Here is a 25362-nt window from a genome sequence, read left to right as displayed (position 1 = left end):
GTATTTCCTTGACAAAAAAAGTGATCTCTCAGGACCAGATTTGCCAATCTTTTTTTGTGAGTAACTGACGAAAGGTTTACTCCAAGTGGCTTCCAAACTGCATCAGAAAAACTGAAATAAATTATATTCCACTAAATAACAAGCTGAATTAAATTATAACTGAATTTATAAAACATATAATAGTACCAACTAAATGTTAGCTGTGTGAAGATTAATCACCATCATGAATGCTTGTCACATTACTCTGGTACTCACTGGTACAGATCGACACTGCATCTATATGCTCTATTTGTTAAGTCTTGTTGCATTTTTGTGAGGATGTTGCACGAAACCAACTGAACTTCAACGAAGAATTATTTGAATATTTGCACATGCCTCAGGTAATTTTGATAACTAAATACTCATTGTTTTTTCACCCAGCTTGAAGACGATAAGATTCACGGGGCCAACACCACCAGTCTAATAGGTGCTAGATCTAAATTGTTAAAGCTGCCTCCACCCTTATCTAACAAACCCTAAAGAAGAAAAAATGTTTGGTGCTAAAGCCCCTATGAAGAAAACCTATGCAAATACTTGTATTGACATGAACAAATATTCCCAATTAAATGATACCTTTATGCCAAACGAGTTTGACCATGAGCTGCCCACTTGATATGTTGTTGATTCAATCTCTCATTGTCCAATTCAGCCACAACATTAAACGAAGTCAAAAACCTAAAAGGAAGAAAACAATTCATGATTTTCTAACAATACTATTATGCCAATATAGAAAATAAATCTTACAACGGACACATTGCTCAAGAGCATTGTCTAGAATTTCAAATTTGTTCTCATAATCTAGACTACGTGTTCCTCTTCGACAACACCCTGTGTGCTGTTCGTTCCTCATTGGATTTCTTAGTTTCTTTCGGGGAATACGAGAAAAAAAGAAAATTAAACGATTCCTCTGCGAAACAAACCATCATCACTTTCTTCAAAAATATGGATGCTTAACATAGGAAAACTTATTCTGAAAACACAGAAAACGAACATCACAGCGTTCGGGAATCGGGCCTTAAATTTCTATCGTACCTACTTTATATTTAAAATAACTCAAAAACCAGAAAGTCTACATAAAAACTAATTTCAAATTCGGGATTCTTGTTAAATTTAGCATCTAAATCGTATATAGTTATCTAGTTTTATTGATAATATTTTTTAGGTAAAAGTCGGGCTTATTGTTTTTTTTCGGGCCTTAAATTTCTATCGTACCTACTTTTATATTTAAAATAACTCAAAAACCATTAAGTCTACATACAAACAAATTTCATATTCGTGATTCTTGTTAAATTTAGCATCTAAATCACATATAGTTATCTAGTTTTATCGATAATAATTTTTTAACTAAAAGTCGGGCTTATTGTTTTTTCGGGCCTTAAATGTCTATCGTACCTACTTTTATATTTAAAATAACTCAAAAACCATAAATTCTACAAAAAAACGAATTTCATATTCGTGATTCTTGTTAAATTTAGCATCTAAATCATATATAGTTTTCTAATTTTATTGATAATATTTTTTTAGTTAAAAGTCGGGCTTATTGTTTGTTCGGGCCTTAAATTTCTATCGTACCTACTTTTATATTTAAAATAACTCAAAAACCATAAAGTCTACATAAAAACTAATTTCATATTCGTGATTCTTGTTAAATTTAGCATCTAAATCATGTATAATTATCTAGTTTTATTGATAATAATTTTTTAGTTAAAAGTCGGGCTTATTGTTCTTTCGGGCCTTAAATTTCTATCGTACCTACTTTTATTTTGGACATAACTCAAAAACCATGAAGTCTACATAAAAACAAATTGCAGGTTTACCAGGTATCATCAGCTCAATATCGTAAAATAGTGGTAAATAATGCAAGGCACTCATTTTGCTGAACAACTTGCTTTTTACACTTATTCTGCTGTGATGACACATCTTCGTCACTCTAGCTAACTTCCTAAGCAGCTCTTTGGAGAAGAAGAAAAAAAAAGTTAGATGTTAGTTTCAACCCTTTTTGATGAAAGCCACATCTTAACTAGGAATATAAAAGTTACCAGCAGAGGTAATCAAAAGCAATATCTTGTTTAAAGTTAAATTCATCAGACAGTGAATAAGACCCCTGCCATTGACCTGTGAAAAAGAACAGTTTTTCGAAGAATTGACTGAATATATCTTGTAAAAACAAATAATTAAAACTACCATTTGGAAGCAGGTGTTTGGCAGGGTAATGTTCCATTCTCTTTCTGCAGCTCTCCAAGATAAGTGTGGTTGTTCAACACACTCAGTTCCTGGATTGGTTGTGTTTCATAGCTATTCAGCTACTTAACTGGTTGAACACTGTCAAGTAGATTTTCACTCCGCAGATAGCTGGTCAACATGCCATGGTTGAATACCTAGAATTATAAGAATTATATATAAATTTACACAGATGATGATCAGTCAATCATACATTTTTGTCTAATAGATTGTTTTCATTAATGAATTGGTACCATTGGACAAGCAATTTCGATCTAATGCAGGTACGAGAACAATCAAAATGTTTTTTTTGTCAAGTGCTTTTAGATTCCATGGCATTTCTGAACAACCATGTTAAATATAAGAATAAACTGATTAAATACAAAAATTTTCTGTTAATGACCTTTTCAATACCAATTTCCAGTATTTCCTTGACAAAAAAAGTGATCTCTCAGGACCAGATTTGCCAATCTTTTTTTGTGAGTAACTGACGAAAGGTTTACTCCAAGTGGCTTCCAAACTGCATCAGAAAAACTGAAATAAATTATATTCCACTAAATAACAAGCTGAATTAAATTATAACTGAATTTATAAAACATATAATAGTACCAACTAAATGTTAGCTGTGTGAAGATTAATCACCATCATGAATGCTTGTCACATTACTCTGGTACTCACTGGTACAGATCGACACTGCATCTATATGCTCTATTTGTTAAGTCTTGTTGCATTTTTGTGAGGATGTTGCACGAAACCAACTGAACTTCAACGAAGAATTATTTGAATATTTGCACATGCCTCAGGTAATTTTGATAACTAAATACTCATTGTTTTTTCACCCAGCTTGAAGACGATAAGATTCACGGGGCCAACACCACCAGTCTAATAGGTGCTAGATCTAAATTGTTAAAGCTGCCTCCACCCTTATCTAACAAACCCTAAAGAAGAAAAAATGTTTGGTGCTAAAGCCCCTATGAAGAAAACCTATGCAAATACTTGTATTGACATGAACAAATATTCCCAATTAAATGATACCTTTATGCCAAACGAGTTTGACCATGAGCTGCCCACTTGATATGTTGTTGATTCAATCTCTCATTGTCCAATTCAGCCACAACATTAAACGAAGTCAAAAACCTAAAAGGAAGAAAACAATTCATGATTTTCTAACAATACTATTATGCCAATATAGAAAATAAATCTTACAACGGACACATTGCTCAAGAGCATTGTCTAGAATTTCAAATTTGTTCTCATAATCTAGACTACGTGTTCCTCTTCGACAACACCCTGTGTGCTGTTCGTTCCTCATTGGATTTCTTAGTTTCTTTCGGGGAATACGAGAAAAAAAGAAAATTAAACGATTCCTCTGCGAAACAAACCATCATCACTTTCTTCAAAAATATGGATGCTTAACATAGGAAAACTTATTCTGAAAACACAGAAAACGAACATCACAGCGTTCGGGAATCGGGCCTTAAATTTCTATCGTACCTACTTTATATTTAAAATAACTCAAAAACCAGAAAGTCTACATAAAAACTAATTTCAAATTCGGGATTCTTGTTAAATTTAGCATCTAAATCGTATATAGTTATCTAGTTTTATTGATAATATTTTTTAGGTAAAAGTCGGGCTTATTGTTTTTTTTCGGGCCTTAAATTTCTATCGTACCTACTTTTATATTTAAAATAACTCAAAAACCATTAAGTCTACATACAAACAAATTTCATATTCGTGATTCTTGTTAAATTTAGCATCTAAATCACATATAGTTATCTAGTTTTATCGATAATAATTTTTTAACTAAAAGTCGGGCTTATTGTTTTTTCGGGCCTTAAATGTCTATCGTACCTACTTTTATATTTAAAATAACTCAAAAACCATAAATTCTACAAAAAAACGAATTTCATATTCGTGATTCTTGTTAAATTTAGCATCTAAATCATATATAGTTTTCTAATTTTATTGATAATATTTTTTTAGTTAAAAGTCGGGCTTATTGTTTGTTCGGGCCTTAAATTTCTATCGTACCTACTTTTATATTTAAAATAACTCAAAAACCATAAAGTCTACATAAAAACTAATTTCATATTCGTGATTCTTGTTAAATTTAGCATCTAAATCATGTATAATTATCTAGTTTTATTGATAATAATTTTTTAGTTAAAAGTCGGGCTTATTGTTCTTTCGGGCCTTAAATTTCTATCGTACCTACTTTTATTTTGGACATAACTCAAAAACCATGAAGTCTACATAAAAACAAATTGCAGGTTTACCAGGTATCATCAGCTCAATATCGTAAAATAGTGGTAAATAATGCAAGGCACTCATTTTGCTGAACAACTTGCTTTTTACACTTATTCTGCTGTGATGACACATCTTCGTCACTCTAGCTAACTTCCTAAGCAGCTCTTTGGAGAAGAAGAAAAAAAAGTTAGATGTTAGTTTCAACCCTTTTTGATGAAAGCCACATCTTAACTAGGAATATAAAAGTTACCAGCAGAGGTAATCAAAAGCAATATCTTGTTTAAAGTTAAATTCATCAGACAGTGAATAAGACCCCTGCCATTGACCTGTGAAAAAGAACAGTTTTTCGAAGAATTGACTGAATATATCTTGTAAAAACAAATAATTAAAACTACCATTTGGAAGCAGGTGTTTGGCAGGGTAATGTTCCATTCTCTTTCTGCAGCTCTCCAAGATAAGTGTGGTTGTTCAACACACTCAGTTCCTGGATTGGTTGTGTTTCATAGCTATTCAGCTACTTAACTGGTTGAACACTGTCAAGTAGATTTTCACTCCGCAGATAGCTGGTCAACATGCCATGGTTGAATACCTAGAATTATAAGAATTATATATAAATTTACACAGATGATGATCAGTCAATCATACATTTTTGTCTAATAGATTGTTTTCATTAATGAATTGGTACCATTGGACAAGCAATTTCGATCTAATGCAGGTACGAGAACAATCAAAATGTTTTTTTGTCAAGTGCTTTTAGATTCCATGGCATTTCTGAACAACCATGTTAAATATAAGAATAAACTGATTAAATACAAAAATTTTCTGTTAATGACCTTTTCAATACCAATTTCCAGTATTTCCTTGACAAAAAAAAGTGATCTCTCAGGACCAGATTTGCCAATCTTTTTTTGTGAGTAACTGACGAAAGGTTTACTCCAAGTGGCTTCCAAACTGCATCAGAAAAACTGAAATAAATTATATTCCACTAAATAACAAGCTGAATTAAATTATAACTGAATTTATAAAACATATAATAGTACCAACTAAATGTTAGCTGTGTGAAGATTAATCACCATCATGAATGCTTGTCACATTACTCTGGTACTCACTGGTACAGATCGACACTGCATCTATATGCTCTATTTGTTAAGTCTTGTTGCATTTTTGTGAGGATGTTGCACGAAACCAACTGAACTTCAACGAAGAATTATTTGAATATTTGCACATGCCTCAGGTAATTTTGATAACTAAATACTCATTGTTTTTTCACCCAGCTTGAAGACGATAAGATTCACGGGGCCAACACCACCAGTCTAATAGGTGCTAGATCTAAATTGTTAAAGCTGCCTCCACCCTTATCTAACAAACCCTAAAGAAGAAAAAATGTTTGGTGCTAAAGCCCCTATGAAGAAAACCTATGCAAATACTTGTATTGACATGAACAAATATTCCCAATTAAATGATACCTTTATGCCAAACGAGTTTGACCATGAGCTGCCCACTTGATATGTTGTTGATTCAATCTCTCATTGTCCAATTCAGCCACAACATTAAACGAAGTCAAAAACCTAAAAGGAAGAAAACAATTCATGATTTTCTAACAATACTATTATGCCAATATAGAAAATAAATCTTACAACGGACACATTGCTCAAGAGCATTGTCTAGAATTTCAAATTTGTTCTCATAATCTAGACTACGTGTTCCTCTTCGACAACACCCTGTGTGCTGTTCGTTCCTCATTGGATTTCTTAGTTTCTTTCGGGGAATACGAGAAAAAAAGAAAATTAAACGATTCCTCTGCGAAACAAACCATCATCACTTTCTTCAAAAATATGGATGCTTAACATAGGAAAACTTATTCTGAAAACACAGAAAACGAACATCACAGCGTTCGGGAATCGGGCCTTAAATTTCTATCGTACCTACTTTATATTTAAAATAACTCAAAAACCAGAAAGTCTACATAAAAACTAATTTCAAATTCGGGATTCTTGTTAAATTTAGCATCTAAATCGTATATAGTTATCTAGTTTTATTGATAATATTTTTTAGGTAAAAGTCGGGCTTATTGTTTTTTTTCGGGCCTTAAATTTCTATCGTACCTACTTTTATATTTAAAATAACTCAAAAACCATTAAGTCTACATACAAACAAATTTCATATTCGTGATTCTTGTTAAATTTAGCATCTAAATCACATATAGTTATCTAGTTTTATCGATAATAATTTTTTAACTAAAAGTCGGGCTTATTGTTTTTTCGGGCCTTAAATGTCTATCGTACCTACTTTTATATTTAAAATAACTCAAAAACCATAAATTCTACAAAAAAACGAATTTCATATTCGTGATTCTTGTTAAATTTAGCATCTAAATCATATATAGTTTTCTAATTTTATTGATAATATTTTTTTAGTTAAAAGTCGGGCTTATTGTTTGTTCGGGCCTTAAATTTCTATCGTACCTACTTTTATATTTAAAATAACTCAAAAACCATAAAGTCTACATAAAAACTAATTTCATATTCGTGATTCTTGTTAAATTTAGCATCTAAATCATGTATAATTATCTAGTTTTATTGATAATAATTTTTTAGTTAAAAGTCGGGCTTATTGTTCTTTCGGGCCTTAAATTTCTATCGTACCTACTTTTATTTTGGACATAACTCAAAAACCATGAAGTCTACATAAAAACAAATTGCAGGTTTACCAGGTATCATCAGCTCAATATCGTAAAATAGTGGTAAATAATGCAAGGCACTCATTTTGCTGAACAACTTGCTTTTTACACTTATTCTGCTGTGATGACACATCTTCGTCACTCTAGCTAACTTCCTAAGCAGCTCTTTGGAGAAGAAGAAAAAAAAGTTAGATGTTAGTTTCAACCCTTTTTGATGAAAGCCATATCTTAACTAGGAATATAAAAGTTACCAGCAGAGGTAATCAAAAGCAATATCTTGTTTAAAGTTAAATTCATCAGACAGTGAATAAGACCCCTGCCATTGACCTGTGAAAAAGAACAGTTTTTCGAAGAATTGACTGAATATATCTTGTAAAAACAAATAATTAAAACTACCATTTGGAAGCAGGTGTTTGGCAGGGTAATGTTCCATTCTCTTTCTGCAGCTCTCCAAGATAAGTGTGGTTGTTCAACACACTCAGTTCCTGGATTGGTTGTGTTTCATAGCTATTCAGCTACTTAACTGGTTGAACACTGTCAAGTAGATTTTCACTCCGCAGAATAGCTGGTCAACATGCCATGGTTGAATACCTAGAATTATAAGAATTATATATAAATTTACACAGATGATGATCAGTCAATCATACATTTTTGTCTAATAGATTGTTTTCATTAATGAATTGGTACCATTGGACAAGCAATTTCGATCTAATGCAGGTACGAGAACAATCAAAATGTTTTTTTTGTCAAGTGCTTTTAGATTCCATGGCATTTCTGAACAACCATGTTAAATATAAGAATAAACTGATTAAATACAAAAATTTTCTGTTAATGACCTTTTCAATACCAATTTCCAGTATTTCCTTGACAAAAAAAGTGATCTCTCAGGACCAGATTTGCCAATCTTTTTTGTGAGTAACTGACGAAAGGTTTACTCCAAGTGGCTTCCAAACTGCATCAGAAAAACTGAAATAAATTATATTCCACTAAATAACAAGCTGAATTAAATTATAACTGAATTTATAAAACATATAATAGTACCAACTAAATGTTAGCTGTGTGAAGATTAATCACCATCATGAATGCTTGTCACATTACTCTGGTACTCACTGGTACAGATCGACACTGCATCTATATGCTCTATTTGTTAAGTCTTGTTGCATTTTTGTGAGGATGTTGCACGAAACCAACTGAACTTCAACGAAGAATTATTTGAATATTTGCACATGCCTCAGGTAATTTTGATAACTAAATACTCATTGTTTTTTCACCCAGCTTGAAGACGATAAGATTCACGGGGCCAACACCACCAGTCTAATAGGTGCTAGATCTAAATTGTTAAAGCTGCCTCCACCCTTATCTAACAAACCCTAAAGAAGAAAAAATGTTTGGTGCTAAAGCCCCTATGAAGAAAACCTATGCAAATACTTGTATTGACATGAACAAATATTCCCAATTAAATGATACCTTTATGCCAAACGAGTTTGACCATGAGCTGCCCACTTGATATGTTGTTGATTCAATCTCTCATTGTCCAATTCAGCCACAACATTAAACGAAGTCAAAAACCTAAAAGGAAGAAAACAATTCATGATTTTCTAACAATACTATTATGCCAATATAGAAAATAAATCTTACAACGGACACATTGCTCAAGAGCATTGTCTAGAATTTCAAATTTGTTCTCATAATCTAGACTACGTGTTCCTCTTCGACAACACCCTGTGTGCTGTTCGTTCCTCATTGGATTTCTTAGTTTCTTTCGGGTAATACGAGAAAAAAAGAAAATTAAACGATTCCTCTGCGAAACAAACCATCATCACTTTCTTCAAAAATATGGATGCTTAACATAGGAAAACTTATTCTGAAAACACAGAAAACGAACATCACAGCGTTCGGGAATCGGGCCTTAAATTTCTATCGTACCTACTTTATATTTAAAATAACTCAAAAACCAGAAAGTCTACATAAAAACTAATTTCAAATTCGGGATTCTTGTTAAATTTAGCATCTAAATCGTATATAGTTATCTAGTTTTATTGATAATATTTTTTAGGTAAAAGTCGGGCTTATTGTTTTTTTTCGGGCCTTAAATTTCTATCGTACCTACTTTTATATTTAAAATAACTCAAAAACCATTAAGTCTACATACAAACAAATTTCATATTCGTGATTCTTGTTAAATTTAGCATCTAAATCACATATAGTTATCTAGTTTTATCGATAATAATTTTTTAACTAAAAGTCGGGCTTATTGTTTTTTCGGGCCTTAAATGTCTATCGTACCTACTTTTATATTTAAAATAACTCAAAAACCATAAATTCTACAAAAAAACGAATTTCATATTCGTGATTCTTGTTAAATTTAGCATCTAAATCATATATAGTTTTCTAATTTTATTGATAATATTTTTTTAGTTAAAAGTCGGGCTTATTGTTTGTTCGGGCCTTAAATTTCTATCGTACCTACTTTTATATTTAAAATAACTCAAAAACCATAAAGTCTACATAAAAACTAATTTCATATTCGTGATTCTTGTTAAATTTAGCATCTAAATCATGTATAATTATCTAGTTTTATTGATAATAATTTTTTAGTTAAAAGTCGGGCTTATTGTTCTTTCGGGCCTTAAATTTCTATCGTACCTACTTTTATTTTGGACATAACTCAAAAACCATGAAGTCTACATAAAAACAAATTGCAGGTTTACCAGGTATCATCAGCTCAATATCGTAAAATAGTGGTAAATAATGCAAGGCACTCATTTTGCTGAACAACTTGCTTTTTACACTTATTCTGCTGTGATGACACATCTTCGTCACTCTAGCTAACTTCCTAAGCAGCTCTTTGGAGAAGAAGAAAAAAAAAGTTAGATGTTAGTTTCAACCCTTTTTGATGAAAGCCACATCTTAACTAGGAATATAAAAGTTACCAGCAGAGGTAATCAAAAGCAATATCTTGTTTAAAGTTAAATTCATCAGACAGTGAATAAGACCCCTGCCATTGACCTGTGAAAAAGAACAGTTTTTCGAAGAATTGACTGAATATATCTTGTAAAAACAAATAATTAAAACTACCATTTGGAAGCAGGTGTTTGGCAGGGTAATGTTCCATTCTCTTTCTGCAGCTCTCCAAGATAAGTGTGGTTGTTCAACACACTCAGTTCCTGGATTGGTTGTGTTTCATAGCTATTCAGCTACTTAACTGGTTGAACACTGTCAAGTAGATTTTCACTCCGCAGATAGCTGGTCAACATGCCATGGTTGAATACCTAGAATTATAAGAATTATATATAAATTTACACAGATGATGATCAGTCAATCATACATTTTTGTCTAATAGATTGTTTTCATTAATGAATTGGTACCATTGGACAAGCAATTTCGATCTAATGCAGGTACGAGAACAATCAAAATGTTTTTTTTGTCAAGTGCTTTTAGATTCCATGGCATTTCTGAACAACCATGTTAAATATAAGAATAAACTGATTAAATACAAAAATTTTCTGTTAATGACCTTTTCAATACCAATTTCCAGTATTTCCTTGACAAAAAAAGTGATCTCTCAGGACCAGATTTGCCAATCTTTTTTTGTGAGTAACTGACGAAAGGTTTACTCCAAGTGGCTTCCAAACTGCATCAGAAAAACTGAAATAAATTATATTCCACTAAATAACAAGCTGAATTAAATTATAACTGAATTTATAAAACATATAATAGTACCAACTAAATGTTAGCTGTGTGAAGATTAATCACCATCATGAATGCTTGTCACATTACTCTGGTACTCACTGGTACAGATCGACACTGCATCTATATGCTCTATTTGTTAAGTCTTGTTGCATTTTTGTGAGGATGTTGCACGAAACCAACTGAACTTCAACGAAGAATTATTTGAATATTTGCACATGCCTCAGGTAATTTTGATAACTAAATACTCATTGTTTTTTCACCCAGCTTGAAGACGATAAGATTCACGGGGCCAACACCACCAGTCTAATAGGTGCTAGATCTAAATTGTTAAAGCTGCCTCCACCCTTATCTAACAAACCCTAAAGAAGAAAAATGTTTGGTGCTAAAGCCCCTATGAAGAAAACCTATGCAAATACTTGTATTGACATGAACAAATATTCCCAATTAAATGATACCTTTATGCCAAACGAGTTTGACCATGAGCTGCCCACTTGATATGTTGTTGATTCAATCTCTCATTGTCCAATTCAGCCACAACATTAAACGAAGTCAAAAACCTAAAAGGAAGAAATCAATTCATGATTTTCTAACAATACTATTATGCCAATATAGAAAATAAATCTTACAACGGACACATTGCTCAAGAGCATTGTCTAGAATTTCAAATTTGTTCTCATAATCTAGACTACGTGTTCCTCTTCGACAACACCCTGTGTGCTGTTCGTTCCTCATTGGATTTCTTAGTTTCTTTCGGGGAATACGAGAAAAAGAGAAAATTAAACGATTCCTCTGCGAAACAAACCATCATCACTTTCTTCAAAAATATGGATGCTTAACATAGGAAAACTTATTCTGAAAACACAGAAAACGAACATCACAGCGTTCGGGAATCGGGCCTTAAATTTCTATCGTACCTACTTTATATTTAAAATAACTCAAAAACCAGAAAGTCTACATAAAAACTAATTTCAAATTCGTGATTCTTGTTAAATTTAGCATCTAAATCATGCATAGTTATCTAGTTTTATTGATAATATTTTTTAGGTAAAAGTCGGGCTTATTGTTTTTTTTCGGGCCTTAAATTTCTATCGTACCTACTTTTATATTTAAAATAACTCAAAAACCATTAAGTCTACATACAAACAAATTTCATATTCGTGATTCTTGTTAAATTTAGCATCTAAATCATATATAGTTATCTAGTTTTATTGATAATAATTTTTTAACTAAAAGTCGGGCTTATTGTTTTTTCGGGCCTTAAATGTCTATCGTACCTACTTTTATATTTAAAATAACTCAAAAACCATAAATTCTACAAAAAAATGAATTTCAAATTCGTGATTTTTGTTAAATTTAGCATCTAAATCATATATAATTATCTAGTTTTATTGTTAATAATTTTTTAGTTAAAAGTCGGGCTTATTGTTTTTCGGGCCTTAAATTTCTATCGTACCTACTTTTATATTTAAAATAACTCAAAAACCATAAATTCTACAAATGAAAAATCTAATTTCATATTCGTTTTATTCTAGTTAAATTTAGCATCTAAATCATATATAATTATCTAGTTTTATTGATAATAATTTTTTAATTAAAAGTCGGGCTTATTGTTTTTTCGGGCCTTAAATTTCTATCGTACCTACTTTTATTTTTGACATAACTCAAAAACCATGAAGTCTACATAAAAACAAATTGCAGGTTTACCAGGTATCATCAGCTCAATATCGTAAAATAGTGGTAAATAATGCAAGGCACTCGTTTTGCTGAACAACTTGCTTTTTACACTTATTCTGCTGTGATGACACATCTTCGTCACTCTAGCTAACTTCCTAAGCAGCTCTTTGGAGAAGAAGAAAAAAAAGTTAGATGTTAGTTTCAACCCTTTTTGATGAAAGCCATATCTTAACTAGGAATATAAAAGTTACCAGCAGAGGTAATCAAAAGCAATATCTTGTTTAAACTTAAATTCATCAGACAGTGAATAAGACCCCTGCCATTGACCTGTGAAAAAGAACAGTTTTTGAAGAATTGACTGAATATATCTTGTAAAAACAAATAATTAAAACTACCATTTGGAAGCAGGTGTTTGGCAGGGTAATGTTCCATTCTCTTTCTGCAGCTCTCCAAGATAAGTTTGGTTGTTCAACACACTCAGTTCCTGGATTGGTTGCATTTCATAGCTATTCAGCTGTATTGTGAAATGGCTTTCATTTTACCTAGAATTTCTCCAAAAAAATTTGTTCACATAACTTTTGCAATTCTCAGAATCTTTTGTAAAATGTACTTAACTGGTTGAACACTGTCAAGTAGATTTTCACTCCGCAGATAGCTGGTCAACATGCCATGGTTGAATACCTAGAATTATAAGAATTATATAAAATTTACACAGATTATGATCAGTCAATCATACATTTTTGTCTAATAGATTGTTTTCATTAATGGATTGGTACCATTGGACAAGCAATTTCGATCTAATGTGGTACGAGAACAATCAAAATGTTTTTTGTCAAGTGCTTTTAGATTCCATGGCATTTCTGAACAACCATGTTAAATATAGGAATAAACTGATGAAATACAAAAATTTTCTGTTAATGACCTTTTCAATACCAATTTCCAGTATTTCCTTGACAAAAAAGTGATCTCTCAGGACTAGATTTGCCAATCTTTTTTTGTGAGTAACTGACGAAAGGTTTACTCCAAGTGGCTTCCAAACTGCATTAGAAAAACTGAAATAAATTATATTCCACTAAATAACAAGATGAATTAAATTATAACTGAATTTATAAAACATATAATAGTACCAACTAAATGTTAGCTGTGTGAAGATTAATCACCATCATGAATGTTTGTCACATTACTCTGGTACTCACTGGTACAGTTTGACACTGCATCTATATGCTCTTTTTGTTAAGTCTTGTCCCATTTTTGTGAGGATGTTGCACTAAACCAACTGAACTTCAACAAAGAATAATTAGAATATTTACACATGCCTCAGGTAATTTTGATAACTAAATACTCATTGTTTTTTCACCCAGCTTGAAGACGATAAGATTCACGGGGCCAACACCACCAGTCTAATAGGTGCTAGATCTAAATTGTTAAAGCTGCCTCCACCCTTATCTAACAAACCCTAAAGAAGAAAAAATGTTTGGTGCTAAAGCCCCTATGAAGAAAACCTATGCAAATACTTGTATTGACATGAACAAATATTCCCAATTAAATGATACCTTTATGCCAAACGAGTTTGACCATGAGCTGCCCACTTGATATGTTGTTGATTCAATCTCTCATTGTCCATTCAGCCACAACATTAAACGAAGTCAAAAACCTAAAAGGAAGAAAACAATTCATGATTTTCTAACAATACTATTATGCCAATATAGAAAATAAATCTTACAACGGACACATTGCTCAAGAGCATTGTCTAGAATTTCAAATTTGTTCTCATAATCTAGACTACGTGTTCCTCTTCGACAACACCCTGTGTGCTGTTCGTTCCTAATTGGATTTGTTAGTTTCTTTCGGGGAATACGACAAAAAAAGAATTAAACGATTCCTCTGCGAATCAAACCATCATCACTTTCTTCAAAAATATGGATGCTTAACGTAGGAAAACTTATTCTGACAACACAGAAAACGAACATCACAGCGTCGGGAATCGGGCCTTAAATTTCTATCGTACCTACTTTATATTTAAAAGAACTCAAAAACCAGAAAGTCTACATAAAAACTAATTTCAAATTCGTGATTCTTGTTAAATTTAGCATCTAAATCATGTATAGTTATCTAGTTTTATTGATAATATTTTTTAGGTAAAAGTCGGGCTTATTGTTTTTTCGGGCCTTAAATTTCTATCGTACCTACTTTTACTTTTGAACCGTATATGCTAGAACGCTGGGAATGAATCCATTCGACGCAGAATGAAAAGTTACGTCGATTGAGATGTGTTTGATTTAATTATAACTTGAAATGCGACCGCTAGATGGCTTTGAAAATTTTAAAAATGCTAACTTTTGAACGGTTAGAGATAGAACGCTGGGAATGAATCCATTCGACGCAGAATGAAAAGTTACGTCGATTGAGATGTGTTTGATTTAATTATAACTTGAAATGCGACCGCTAGATGGCTTTGAAAATTTTAAAAATGCTAACTTTTGAACCGTATATGCTAGAACGCTGGGAATGAATCCATTCGACGCAGAATGAAAAGTTACGTCGATTGAGATGTGTTTGATTTAATTATAACTTTAAATGCGACCGCTAGATGGCTTTGAAAATTTTAAAAATGCTAACTTTTGAACGGTTAGAGATAGAACGCTGGGAATGAATCCATTCGACGCAGAATGAAAAGTTACGTCGATTGAGATGTGTTTGATTTAATTATAACTTGAAATGCGACCGCTAGATGGCTTTGAAAATTTTAAAAATGCTAACTTTTGAACGGTTAGAGATAGAACGCTGGGAATGAATCCATTCGACGCAGAATGAAAAGTTACGTCGATTGAGATGTGTTTGATTTAATTATAACTTGAAATGCGACCGCTAGATGGCTTTGAAAATTTTAAAAATGCTAACTTTTGAACGGTTAGATATAGAACGCTGGGAATGAATCCATTCGACGCAGAATGAAAAGTTACGTCGATTGAGATGTGTTTGATTTAATTATAACTTGAAATGCGACCGCTAGATGGCTTTGAAAATTTTAAAAATGCTAACTTTTGAACCGTATATGCTAGAACGCTGGGAATGAATCCATTCGACGCAGAATGAAAAGTTACGTCGATTGAGATGTGTTTGATTTAATTATAACTTTAAATGCGACCGCTAGATGGCTTTGAAAATTTTAAAAATGCTAACTTTTGAACGGTTAGAGATAGAACGCTGGGAATGAATCCATTCGACGCAGAATGAAAAGTTACGTCGATTGAGATGTGTTTGATTTAATTATAACTTGAAATGCGACCGCTAGATGGCTTTGAAAATTTTAAAAATGCTAACTTTTGAACGGTTAGAGATAGAACGCTGGGAATGAATCCATTCGACGCAGAATGAAAAGTTACGTCGATTGAGATGTGTTTGATTTAATTATAACTTGAAATGCGACCGCTAGATGGCTTTGAAAATTTTAAAAATGCTAACTTTTGAACGGTTAGAGATAGAACGCTGGGAATGAATCCATTCGACGCAGAATGAAAAGTTACGTCGATTGAGATGTGTTTGATTTAATTATAACTTGAAATGCGACCGCTAGATGGCTTTGAAAATTTTAAAAATGCTAACTTTTGAACGGTTAGAGATAGAACGCTGGGAATGAATCCATTCGACGCAGAATGAAAAGTTACGTCGATTGAGATGTGTTTGATTTAATTATAACTTGAAATGCGACCGCTAGATGGCTTTGAAAATTTTAAAAATGCTAACTTTTGAACGGTTAGAGATAGAACGCTGGGAATGAATCCATTCGACGCAGAATGAAAAGTTACGTCGATTGAGATGTGTTTGATTTAATTATAACTTGAAATGCGACCGCTAGATGGCTTTGAAAATTTTAAAAATGCTAACTTTTGAACGGTTAGAGATAGAACGCTGGGAATGAATCCATTCGACGCAGAATGAAAAGTTACGTCGATTGAGATGTGTTTGATTTAATTATAACTTGAAATGCGACCGCTAGATGGCTTTGAAAATTTTAAAAATGCTAACTTTTGAACGGTTAGAGATAGAACGCTGGGAATGAATCCATTCGACGCAGAATGAAAAGTTACGTCGATTGAGATGTGTTTGATTTAATTATAACTTGAAATGCGACCGCTAGATGGCTTTGAAAATTTTAAAAATGCTAACTTTTGAACGGTTAGAGATAGAACGCTGGGAATGAATCCATTCGACGCAGAATGAAAAGTTACGTCGATTGAGATGTGTTTGATTTAATTATAACTTGAAATGCGACCGCTAGATGGCTTTGAAAATTTTAAAAATGCTAACTTTTGAACGGTTAGAGATAGAACGCTGGGAATGAATCCATTCGACGCAGAATGAAAAGTTACGTCGATTGAGATGTGTTTGATTTAATTATAACTTGAAATGCGACCGCTAGATGGCTTTGAAAATTTTAAAAATGCTAACTTTTGAACGGTTAGAGATAGAACGCTGGGAATGAATCCATTCGACGCAGAATGAAAAGTTACGTCGATTGAGATGTGTTTGATTTAATTATAACTTGAAATGCGACCGCTAGATGGCTTTGAAAATTTTAAAAATGCTAACTTTTGAACCGTATATGCTAGAACGCTGGGAATGAATCCATTCGACGCAGAATGAAAAGTTACGTCGATTGAGATGTGTTTGATTTAATTATAACTTGAAATGCGACCGCTAGATGGCTTTGAAAAATTTAAAAATGCTAACTTTTGAACGGTATATGCTAGAACGCTGGGAATGAATCCATTCGACGCAGAATGAAAAGTTACGTCGATTGAGATGTGTTTGATTTAATTATAACTTGAAATGCGACCGCTAGATGGCTTTGAAAATTTTAAAAATGCTAACTTTTGAACGGTTAGAGATAGAACGCTGGGAATGAATCCATTCGACGCAGAATGAAAAGTTACGTCGATTGAGATGTGTTTGATTTAATTATAACTTTAAATGCGACCGCTAGATGGCTTTGAAAATTTTAAAAATGCTAACTTTTGAACGGTTAGAGATAGAACGCTGGGAATGAATCCATTCGACGCAGAATGAAAAGTTACGTCGATTGAGATGTGTTTGATTTAATTATAACTTTAAATGCGACCGCTAGATGGCTTTGAAAATTTTAAAAATGCTAACTTTTGAACGGTTAGAGATAGAACGCTGGGAATGAATCCATTCGACGCAGAATGAAAAGTTACGTCGATTGAGATGTGTTTGATTTAATTATAACTTGAAATGCGACCGCTAGATGGCTTTGAAAATTTTAAAAATGCTAACTTTTCAACCGGTTAGAGATAGAACGCTGGGAATGAATCCATTCGACGCAGAATGAAAAGTTACGTCGATTGAGATGTGTTTGATTTAATTATAACTTGAAATGCGACCGCTAGATGGCTTTGAAAATTTTAAAAATGCTAACTTTTGAACGGTTAGAGATAGAACGCTGGGAATGAATCCATTCGACGCAGAATGAAAAGTTACGTCGATTGAGATGTGTTTGATTTAATTATAACTTGAAATGCGACCGCTAGATGGCTTTGAAAATTTTAAAAATGCTAACTTTTGAACGGTTAGAGATAGAACGCTGGGAATGAATCCATTCGACGCAGAATGAAAAGTTACGTCGATTGAGATGTGTTTGATTTAATTATAACTTGAAATGCGACCGCTAGATGGCTTTGAAAATTTTAAAAATGCTAACTTTTGAACCGTATATGCTAGAACGCTGGGAATGAATCCATTCGACGCAGAATGAAAAGTTACGTCGATTGAGATGTGTTTGATTTAATTATAACTTGAAATGCGACCGCTAGATGGCTTTGAAAATTTTAAAAATGCTAACTTTTGAACGGTTAGAGATAGAACGCTGGGAATGAATCCATTCGACGCAGAATGAAAAGTTACGTCGATTGAGATGTGTTTGATTTAATTATAACTTGAAATGCGACCGCTAGATGGCTTTGAAAATTTTAAAAATGCTAACTTTTGAACCGTATATGATAGAACGCTGGGAATGAATCCATTCGACGCAGAATGAAAAGTTACGTCGATTGAGATGTGTTTGATTTAATTATAACTTGAAATGCGACCGCTAGATGGCTTTGAAAATTTTAAAAATGCTAACTTTTGAACGGTTAGAGATAGAACGCTGGGAATGAATCCATTCGACGCAGAATGAAAAGTTACGTCGATTGAGATGTGTTTGATTTAATTATAACTTTAAATGCGACCGCTAGATGGCTTTGAAAATTTTAAAAATGCTAACTTTTGAACGGTTAGAGATAGAACGCTGGGAATGAATCCATTCGACGCAGAATGAAAAGTTACGTCGATTGAGATGTGTTTGATTTAATTATAACTTGAAATGCGACCGCTAGATGGCTTTGAAAATTTTAAAAATGCTAACTTTTGAACCGTATATGCTAGAACGCTGGGAATGAATCCATTCGACGCAGAATGAAAAGTTACGTCGATTGAGATGTGTTTGATTTAATTATAACTTGAAATGCGACCGCTAGATGGCTTTGAAAATTTTAAAAATGCTAACTTTTGAACGGTTAGAGATAGAACGCTGGGAATGAATCCATTCGACGCAGAATGAAAAGTTACGTCGATTGAGATGTGTTTGATTTAATTATAACTTTAAATGCGACCGCTAGATGGCTTTGAAAATTTTAAAAATGCTAACTTTTGAACGGTTAGAGATAGAACGCTGGGAATGAATCCATTCGACGCAGAATGAAAAGTTACGTCGATTGAGATGTGTTTGATTTAATTATAACTTGAAATGCGACCGCTAGATGGCTTTGAAAATTTTAAAAATGCTAACTTTTGAACGGTTAGAGATAGAACGCTGGGAATGAATCCATTCGACGCAGAATGAAAAGTTACGTCGATTGAGATGTGTTTGATTTAATTATAACTTGAAATGCGACCGCTAGATGGCTTTGAAAATTTTAAAAATGCTAACTTTTGAACCGTATATGCTAGAACGCTGGGAATGAATCCATTCGACGCAGAATGAAAAGTTACGTCGATTGAGATGTGTTTGATTTAATTATAACTTGAAATGCGACCGCTAGATGGCTTTGAAAATTTTAAAAATGCTAACTTTTGAACGGTTAGAGATAGAACGCTGGGAATGAATCCATTCGACGCAGAATGAAAGTTTCGTCGTCGATTGAGATGTGTTTGATTTAATTATAACTTGAAATGCGACCGCTAGATGGCTTTGAAAATTTTAAAAATGCTAACTTTTGAACGGTTAGAGATAGAACGCTGGGAATGAATCCATTCGACGCAGAATGAAAAGTTACGTCGATTGAGATGTGTTTGATTTAATTATAACTTGAAATGCGACCGCTAGATGGCTTTGAAAATTTTAAAAATGCTAACTTTTGAACGGTTAGAGATAGAACGCTGGGAATGAATCCATTCGACGCAGAATGAAAAGTTACGTCGATTGAGATGTGTTTGATTTAATTATAACTTGAAATGCGACCGCTAGATGGCTTTGAAAATTTTAAAAATGCTAACTTTTGAACGGTTAGAGATAGAACGCTGGGAATGAATCCATTCGACGCAGAATGAAAAGTTACGTCGATTGAGATGTGTTTGATTTAATTATAACTTGAAATGCGACCGCTAGATGGCTTTGAAAATTTTAAAAATGCTAACTTTTGAACGGTTAGAGATAGAACGCTGGGAATGAATCCATTCGACGCAGAATGAAAAGTTACGTCGATTGAGATGTGTTTGATTTAATTATAACTTGAAATGCGACCGCTAGATGGCTTTGAAAATTTTAAAAATGCTAACTTTTGAACGGTTAGAGATAGAACGCTGGGAATGAATCCATTCGACGCAGAATGAAAAGTTACGTCGATTGAGATGTGTTTGATTTAATTATAACTTGAAATGCGACCGCTAGATGGCTTTGAAAATTTTAAAAATGCTAACTTTTGAACCGTATATGCTAGAACGCTGGGAATGAATCCATTCGACGCAGAATGAAAAGTTACGTCGATTGAGATGTGTTTGATTTAATTATAACTTGAAATGCGACCGCTAGATGGCTTTGAAAATTTTAAAAATGCTAACTTTTGAACGGTTAGAGATAGAACGCTGGGAATGAATCCATTCGACGCAGAATGAAAAGTTACGTCGATTGAGATGTGTTTGATTTAATTATAACTTTAAATGCGACCGCTAGATGGCTTTGAAAATTTTAAAAATGCTAACTTTTGAACGGTTAGAGATAGAACGCTGGGAATGAATCCATTCGACGCAGAATGAAAAGTTACGTCGATTGAGATGTGTTTGATTTAATTATAACTTGAAATGCGACCGCTAGATGGCTTTGAAATTTTAAAAATGCTAACTTTTGAACCGTATATGCTAGAACGCTGGGAATGAATCCATTCGACGCAGAATGAAAAGTTACGTCGATTGAGATGTGTTTGATTTAATTATAACTTGAAATGCGACCGCTAGATGGCTTTGAAAATTTTAAAAATGCTAACTTTTGAACGGTTAGAGATAGAACGCTGGGAATGAATCCATTCGACGCAGAATGAAAAGTTACGTCGATTGAGATGTGTTTGATTTAATTATAACTTGAAATGCGACCGCTAGATGGCTTTGAAAATTTTAAAAATGCTAACTTTTGAACGGTTAAAGATAGAACGCTGGGAATGAATCCATTCGACGCAGAATGAAAAGTTACGTCGATTGAGATGTGTTTGATTTAATTATAACTTGAAATGCGACCGCTAGATGGCTTTGAAAAATTTAAAAATGCTAACTTTTGAACGGTTAGAGATAGAACGCTGGGAATGAATCCATTCGACGCAGAATGAAAAGTTACGTCGATTGAGATGTGTTTGATTTAATTATAACTTTAAATGCGACCGCTAGATGGCTTTGAAAATTTTAAAAATGCTAACTTTTGAACGGTTAGAGATAGAACGCTGGGAATGAATCCATTCGACGCAGAATGAAAAGTTACGTCGATTGAGATGTGTTTGATTTAATTATAACTTGAAATGCGACCGCTAGATGGCTTTGAAAATTTTAAAAATGCTAACTTTTGAACGGTTAGAGATAGAACGCTGGGAATGAATCCATTCGACGCAGAATGAAAAGTTACGTCGATTGAGATGTGTTTGATTTAATTATAACTTGAAATGCGACCGCTAGATGGCTTTGAAAATTTTAAAAATGCTAACTTTTGAACGGTTAGAGATAGAACGCTGGGAATGAATCCATTCGACGCAGAATGAAAAGTTACGTCGATTGAGATGTGTTTGATTTAATTATAACTTGAAATGCGACCGCTAGATGGCTTTGAAAATTTTAAAAATGCTAACTTTTGAACGGTTAGAGATAGAACGCTGGGAATGAATCCATTCGACGCAGAATGAAAAGTTACGTCGATTGAGATGTGTTTGATTTAATTATAACTTGAAATGCGACCGCTAGATGGCTTTGAAAATTTTAAAAATGCTAACTTTTGAACGGTTAGAGATAGAACGCTGGGAATGAATCCATTCGACGCAGAATGAAAAGTTACGTCGATTGAGATGTGTTTGATTTAATTATAACTTGAAATGCGACCGCTAGATGGCTTTGAAAATTTTAAAAATGCTAACTTTTGAACGGTTAGAGATAGAACGCTGGGAATGAATCCATTCGACGCAGAATGAAAAGTTACGTCGATTGAGATGTGTTTGATTTAATTATAACTTGAAATGCGACCGCTAGATGGCTTTGAAAATTTTAAAAATGCTAACTTTTGAACGGTTAGAGATAGAACGCTGGGAATGAATCCATTCGACGCAGAATGAAAAGTTACGTCGATTGAACTTTTGAACCGTATATGCTAGAACGCTGGGAATGAATCCATTCGACGCAGAATGAAAAGTTACGTCGATTGAGATGTGTTTGATTTAATTATAACTTTAAATGCGACCGCTAGATGGCTTTGAAAATTTTAAAAATGCTAACTTTTGAACGGTTAGAGATAGAGAACGCTGGGAATGAATCCATTCGACGCAGAATGAAAAGTTACGTCGATTGAGATGTGTTTGATTTAATTATAACTTGAAATGCGACCGCTAGATGGCTTTGAAAATTTTAAAAATGCTAACTTTTGAACCGTATATGCTAGAACGCTGGGAATGAATCCATTCGACGCAGAATGAAAAGTTACGTCGATTGAGATGTGTTTGATTTAATTATAACTTGAAATGCGACCGCTAGATGGCTTTGAAAATTTTAAAAATGCTAACTTTTGAACGGTTAGAGATAGAACGCTGGGAATGAATCCATTCGACGCAGAATGAAAAGTTACGTCGATTGAGATGTGTTTGATTTAATTATAACTTGAAATGCGACCGCTAGATGGCTTTGAAAATTTTAAAAATGCTAACTTTTGAACCGTATATGCTAGAACGCTGGGAATGAATCCATTCGACGCAGAATGAAAAGTTACGTCGATTGAGATGTGTTTGATTTAATTATAACTTGAAATGCGACCGCTAGATGGCTTTGAAAATTTTAAAAATGCTAACTTTTGAACGGTTAGAGATAGAACGCTGGGAATGAATCCATTCGACGCAGAATGAAAAGTTACGTCGATTGAGATGTGTTTGATTTAATTATAACTTGAAATGCGACCGCTAGATGGCTTTGAAAATTTTAAAAATGCTAACTTTTGAACGGTAGAGCTAGAACGCTGGGAATGAATCCATTCGACGCAGAATGAAAAGTTACGTCGATTGAGATGTGTTTGATTTAATTATAACTTGAAATGCGACCGCTAGATGGCTTTGAAAATTTTAAAAATGCTAACTTTTGAACCGTATATGCTAGAACGCTGGGAATGAATCCATTCGACGCAGAATGAAAAGTTACGTCGATTGAGATGTGTTTGATTTAATTATAACTTGAAATGCGACCGCTAGATGGCTTTGAAAATTTTAAAAATGCTAACTTTTGAACGGTTAGAGATAGAACGCTGGGAATGAATCCATTCGACGCAGAATGAAAAGTTACGTCGATTGAGATGTGTTTGATTTAATTATAACTTGAAATGCGACCGCTAGATGGCTTTGAAAATTTTAAAAATGCTAACTTTTGAACGGTTAGAGATAGAACGCTGGGAATGAATCCATTCGACGCAGAATGAAAAGTTACGTCGATTGAGATGTGTTTGATTTAATTATAACTTGAAATGCGACCGCTAGATGGCTTTGAAAATTTTAAAAATGCTAACTTTTGAACGGTTAGAGATAGAACGCTGGGAATGAATCCATTCGACGCAGAATGAAAAGTTACGTCGATTGAGATGTGTTTGATTTAATTATAACTTGAAATGCGACCGCTAGATGGCTTTGAAAATTTTAAAAATGCTAACTTTTGAACGGTTAGAGATAGAACGCTGGGAATGAATCCATTCGACGCAGAATGAAAAGTTACGTCGATTGAGATGTGTTTGATTTAATTATAACTTGAAATGCGACCGCTAGATGGCTTTGAAAATTTTAAAAATGCTAACTTTTGAACCGTATATGATAGAACGCTGGGAATGAATCCATTCGACGCAGAATGAAAAGTTACGTCGATTGAGATGTGTTTGATTTAATTATAACTTGAAATGCGACCGCTAGATGGCTTTGAAAATTTTAAAAATGCTAACTTTTGAACGGTTAGAGATAGAACGCTGGGAATGAATCCATTCGACGCAGAATGAAAAGTTACGTCGATTGAGATGTGTTTGATTTAATTATAACTTGAAATGCGACCGCTAGATGGCTTTGAAAATTTTAAAAATGCTAACTTTTGAACCGTATATGCTAGAACGCTGGGAATGAATCCATTCGACGCAGAATGAAAAGTTACGTCGATTGAGATGTGTTTGATTTAATTATAACTTGAAATGCGACCGCTAGATGGCTTTGAAAATTTTAAAAATGCTAACTTTTGAACGGTTAGAGATAGAACGCTGGGAATGAATCCATTCGACGCAGAATGAAAAGTTACGTCGATTGAGATGTGTTTGATTTAATTATAACTTGAAATGCGACCGCTAGATGGCTTTGAAAATTTTAAAAATGCTAACTTTTGAACGGTTAGAGATAGAACGCTGGGAATGAATCCATTCGACGCAGAATGAAAAGTTACGTCGATTGAGATGTGTTTGATTTAATTATAACTTGAAATGCGACCGCTAGATGGCTTTGAAAATTTTAAAAATGCTAACTTTTGAACGGTATATGATAGAACGCTGGGAATGAATCCATTCGACGCAGAATGAAAAGTTACGTCGATTGAGATGTGTTTGATTTAATTATAACTTGAAATGCGACCGCTAGATGGCTTTGAAAATTTTAAAAATGCTAACTTTTGAACGGTTAGAGATAGAACGCTGGGAATGAATCCATTCGACGCAGAATGAAAAGTTACGTCGATTGAGATGTGTTTGATTTAATTATAACTTGAAATGCGACCGCTAGATGGCTTTGAAAATTTTAAAAATGCTAACTTTTGAACCGTATATGCTAGAACGCTGGGAATGAATCCATTCGACGCAGAATGAAAAGTTACGTCGATTGAGATGTGTTTGATTTAATTATAACTTGAAATGCGACCGCTAGATGGCTTTGAAAATTTTAAAAATGCTAACTTTTGAACGGTTAGAGATAGAACGCTGGGAATGAATCCATTCGACGCAGAATGAAAAGTTACGTCGATTGAGATGTGTTTGATTTAATTATAACTTTAAA

General features: G+C 33.3%; 5 long non-coding RNA genes across 5 annotated transcripts; all 5 read right to left on the bottom strand.

Annotated features, from left to right (window-relative positions):
• Positions 1 to 201: 201 nt before the first annotated feature.
• LOC130701700 (uncharacterized) lies at positions 202 to 1002 on the bottom strand. Its single transcript, XR_009004178.2, has 4 exons — positions 784 to 1002; positions 613 to 714; positions 402 to 515; positions 202 to 340 (listed from the first exon to the last, which is right to left on the bottom strand). It is a non-coding gene; the product is annotated as an uncharacterized LOC130701700 (long non-coding RNA).
• Positions 1003 to 2883: 1881 nt separating this feature from the next.
• On the bottom strand, positions 2884 to 3684 carry LOC130701702 (uncharacterized). The gene is made up of 4 exons (XR_009004182.2): positions 3466 to 3684; positions 3295 to 3396; positions 3084 to 3197; positions 2884 to 3022 (listed from the first exon to the last, which is right to left on the bottom strand). It is a non-coding gene; the product is annotated as an uncharacterized LOC130701702 (long non-coding RNA).
• A 1880-nt stretch (positions 3685 to 5564) lies between these two features.
• On the bottom strand, positions 5565 to 6365 carry LOC130701711 (uncharacterized). Its single transcript, XR_009004194.1, has 4 exons — positions 6147 to 6365; positions 5976 to 6077; positions 5765 to 5878; positions 5565 to 5703 (listed from the first exon to the last, which is right to left on the bottom strand). It is a non-coding gene; the product is annotated as an uncharacterized LOC130701711 (long non-coding RNA).
• A 1880-nt stretch (positions 6366 to 8245) lies between these two features.
• On the bottom strand, positions 8246 to 8952 carry LOC130701644 (uncharacterized). Its single transcript, XR_009004166.1, has 4 exons — positions 8828 to 8952; positions 8657 to 8758; positions 8446 to 8559; positions 8246 to 8384 (listed from the first exon to the last, which is right to left on the bottom strand). It is a non-coding gene; the product is annotated as an uncharacterized LOC130701644 (long non-coding RNA).
• Positions 8953 to 10927: 1975 nt separating this feature from the next.
• Positions 10928 to 11633, bottom strand: LOC130701705 (uncharacterized). The gene is made up of 4 exons (XR_009004186.1): positions 11509 to 11633; positions 11338 to 11439; positions 11128 to 11241; positions 10928 to 11066 (listed from the first exon to the last, which is right to left on the bottom strand). It is a non-coding gene; the product is annotated as an uncharacterized LOC130701705 (long non-coding RNA).
• Between the last annotated feature and the right edge of the window lie 13729 nt (positions 11634 to 25362).

Source organism: Daphnia carinata, chromosome 2 (assembly GCF_022539665.2).
Source record: "Daphnia carinata strain CSIRO-1 chromosome 2, CSIRO_AGI_Dcar_HiC_V3, whole genome shotgun sequence".
NCBI lineage: Eukaryota > Metazoa > Arthropoda > Branchiopoda > Diplostraca > Daphniidae > Daphnia > Daphnia carinata.
This window is presented reverse-complemented; position numbering and strand designations above follow the sequence as displayed.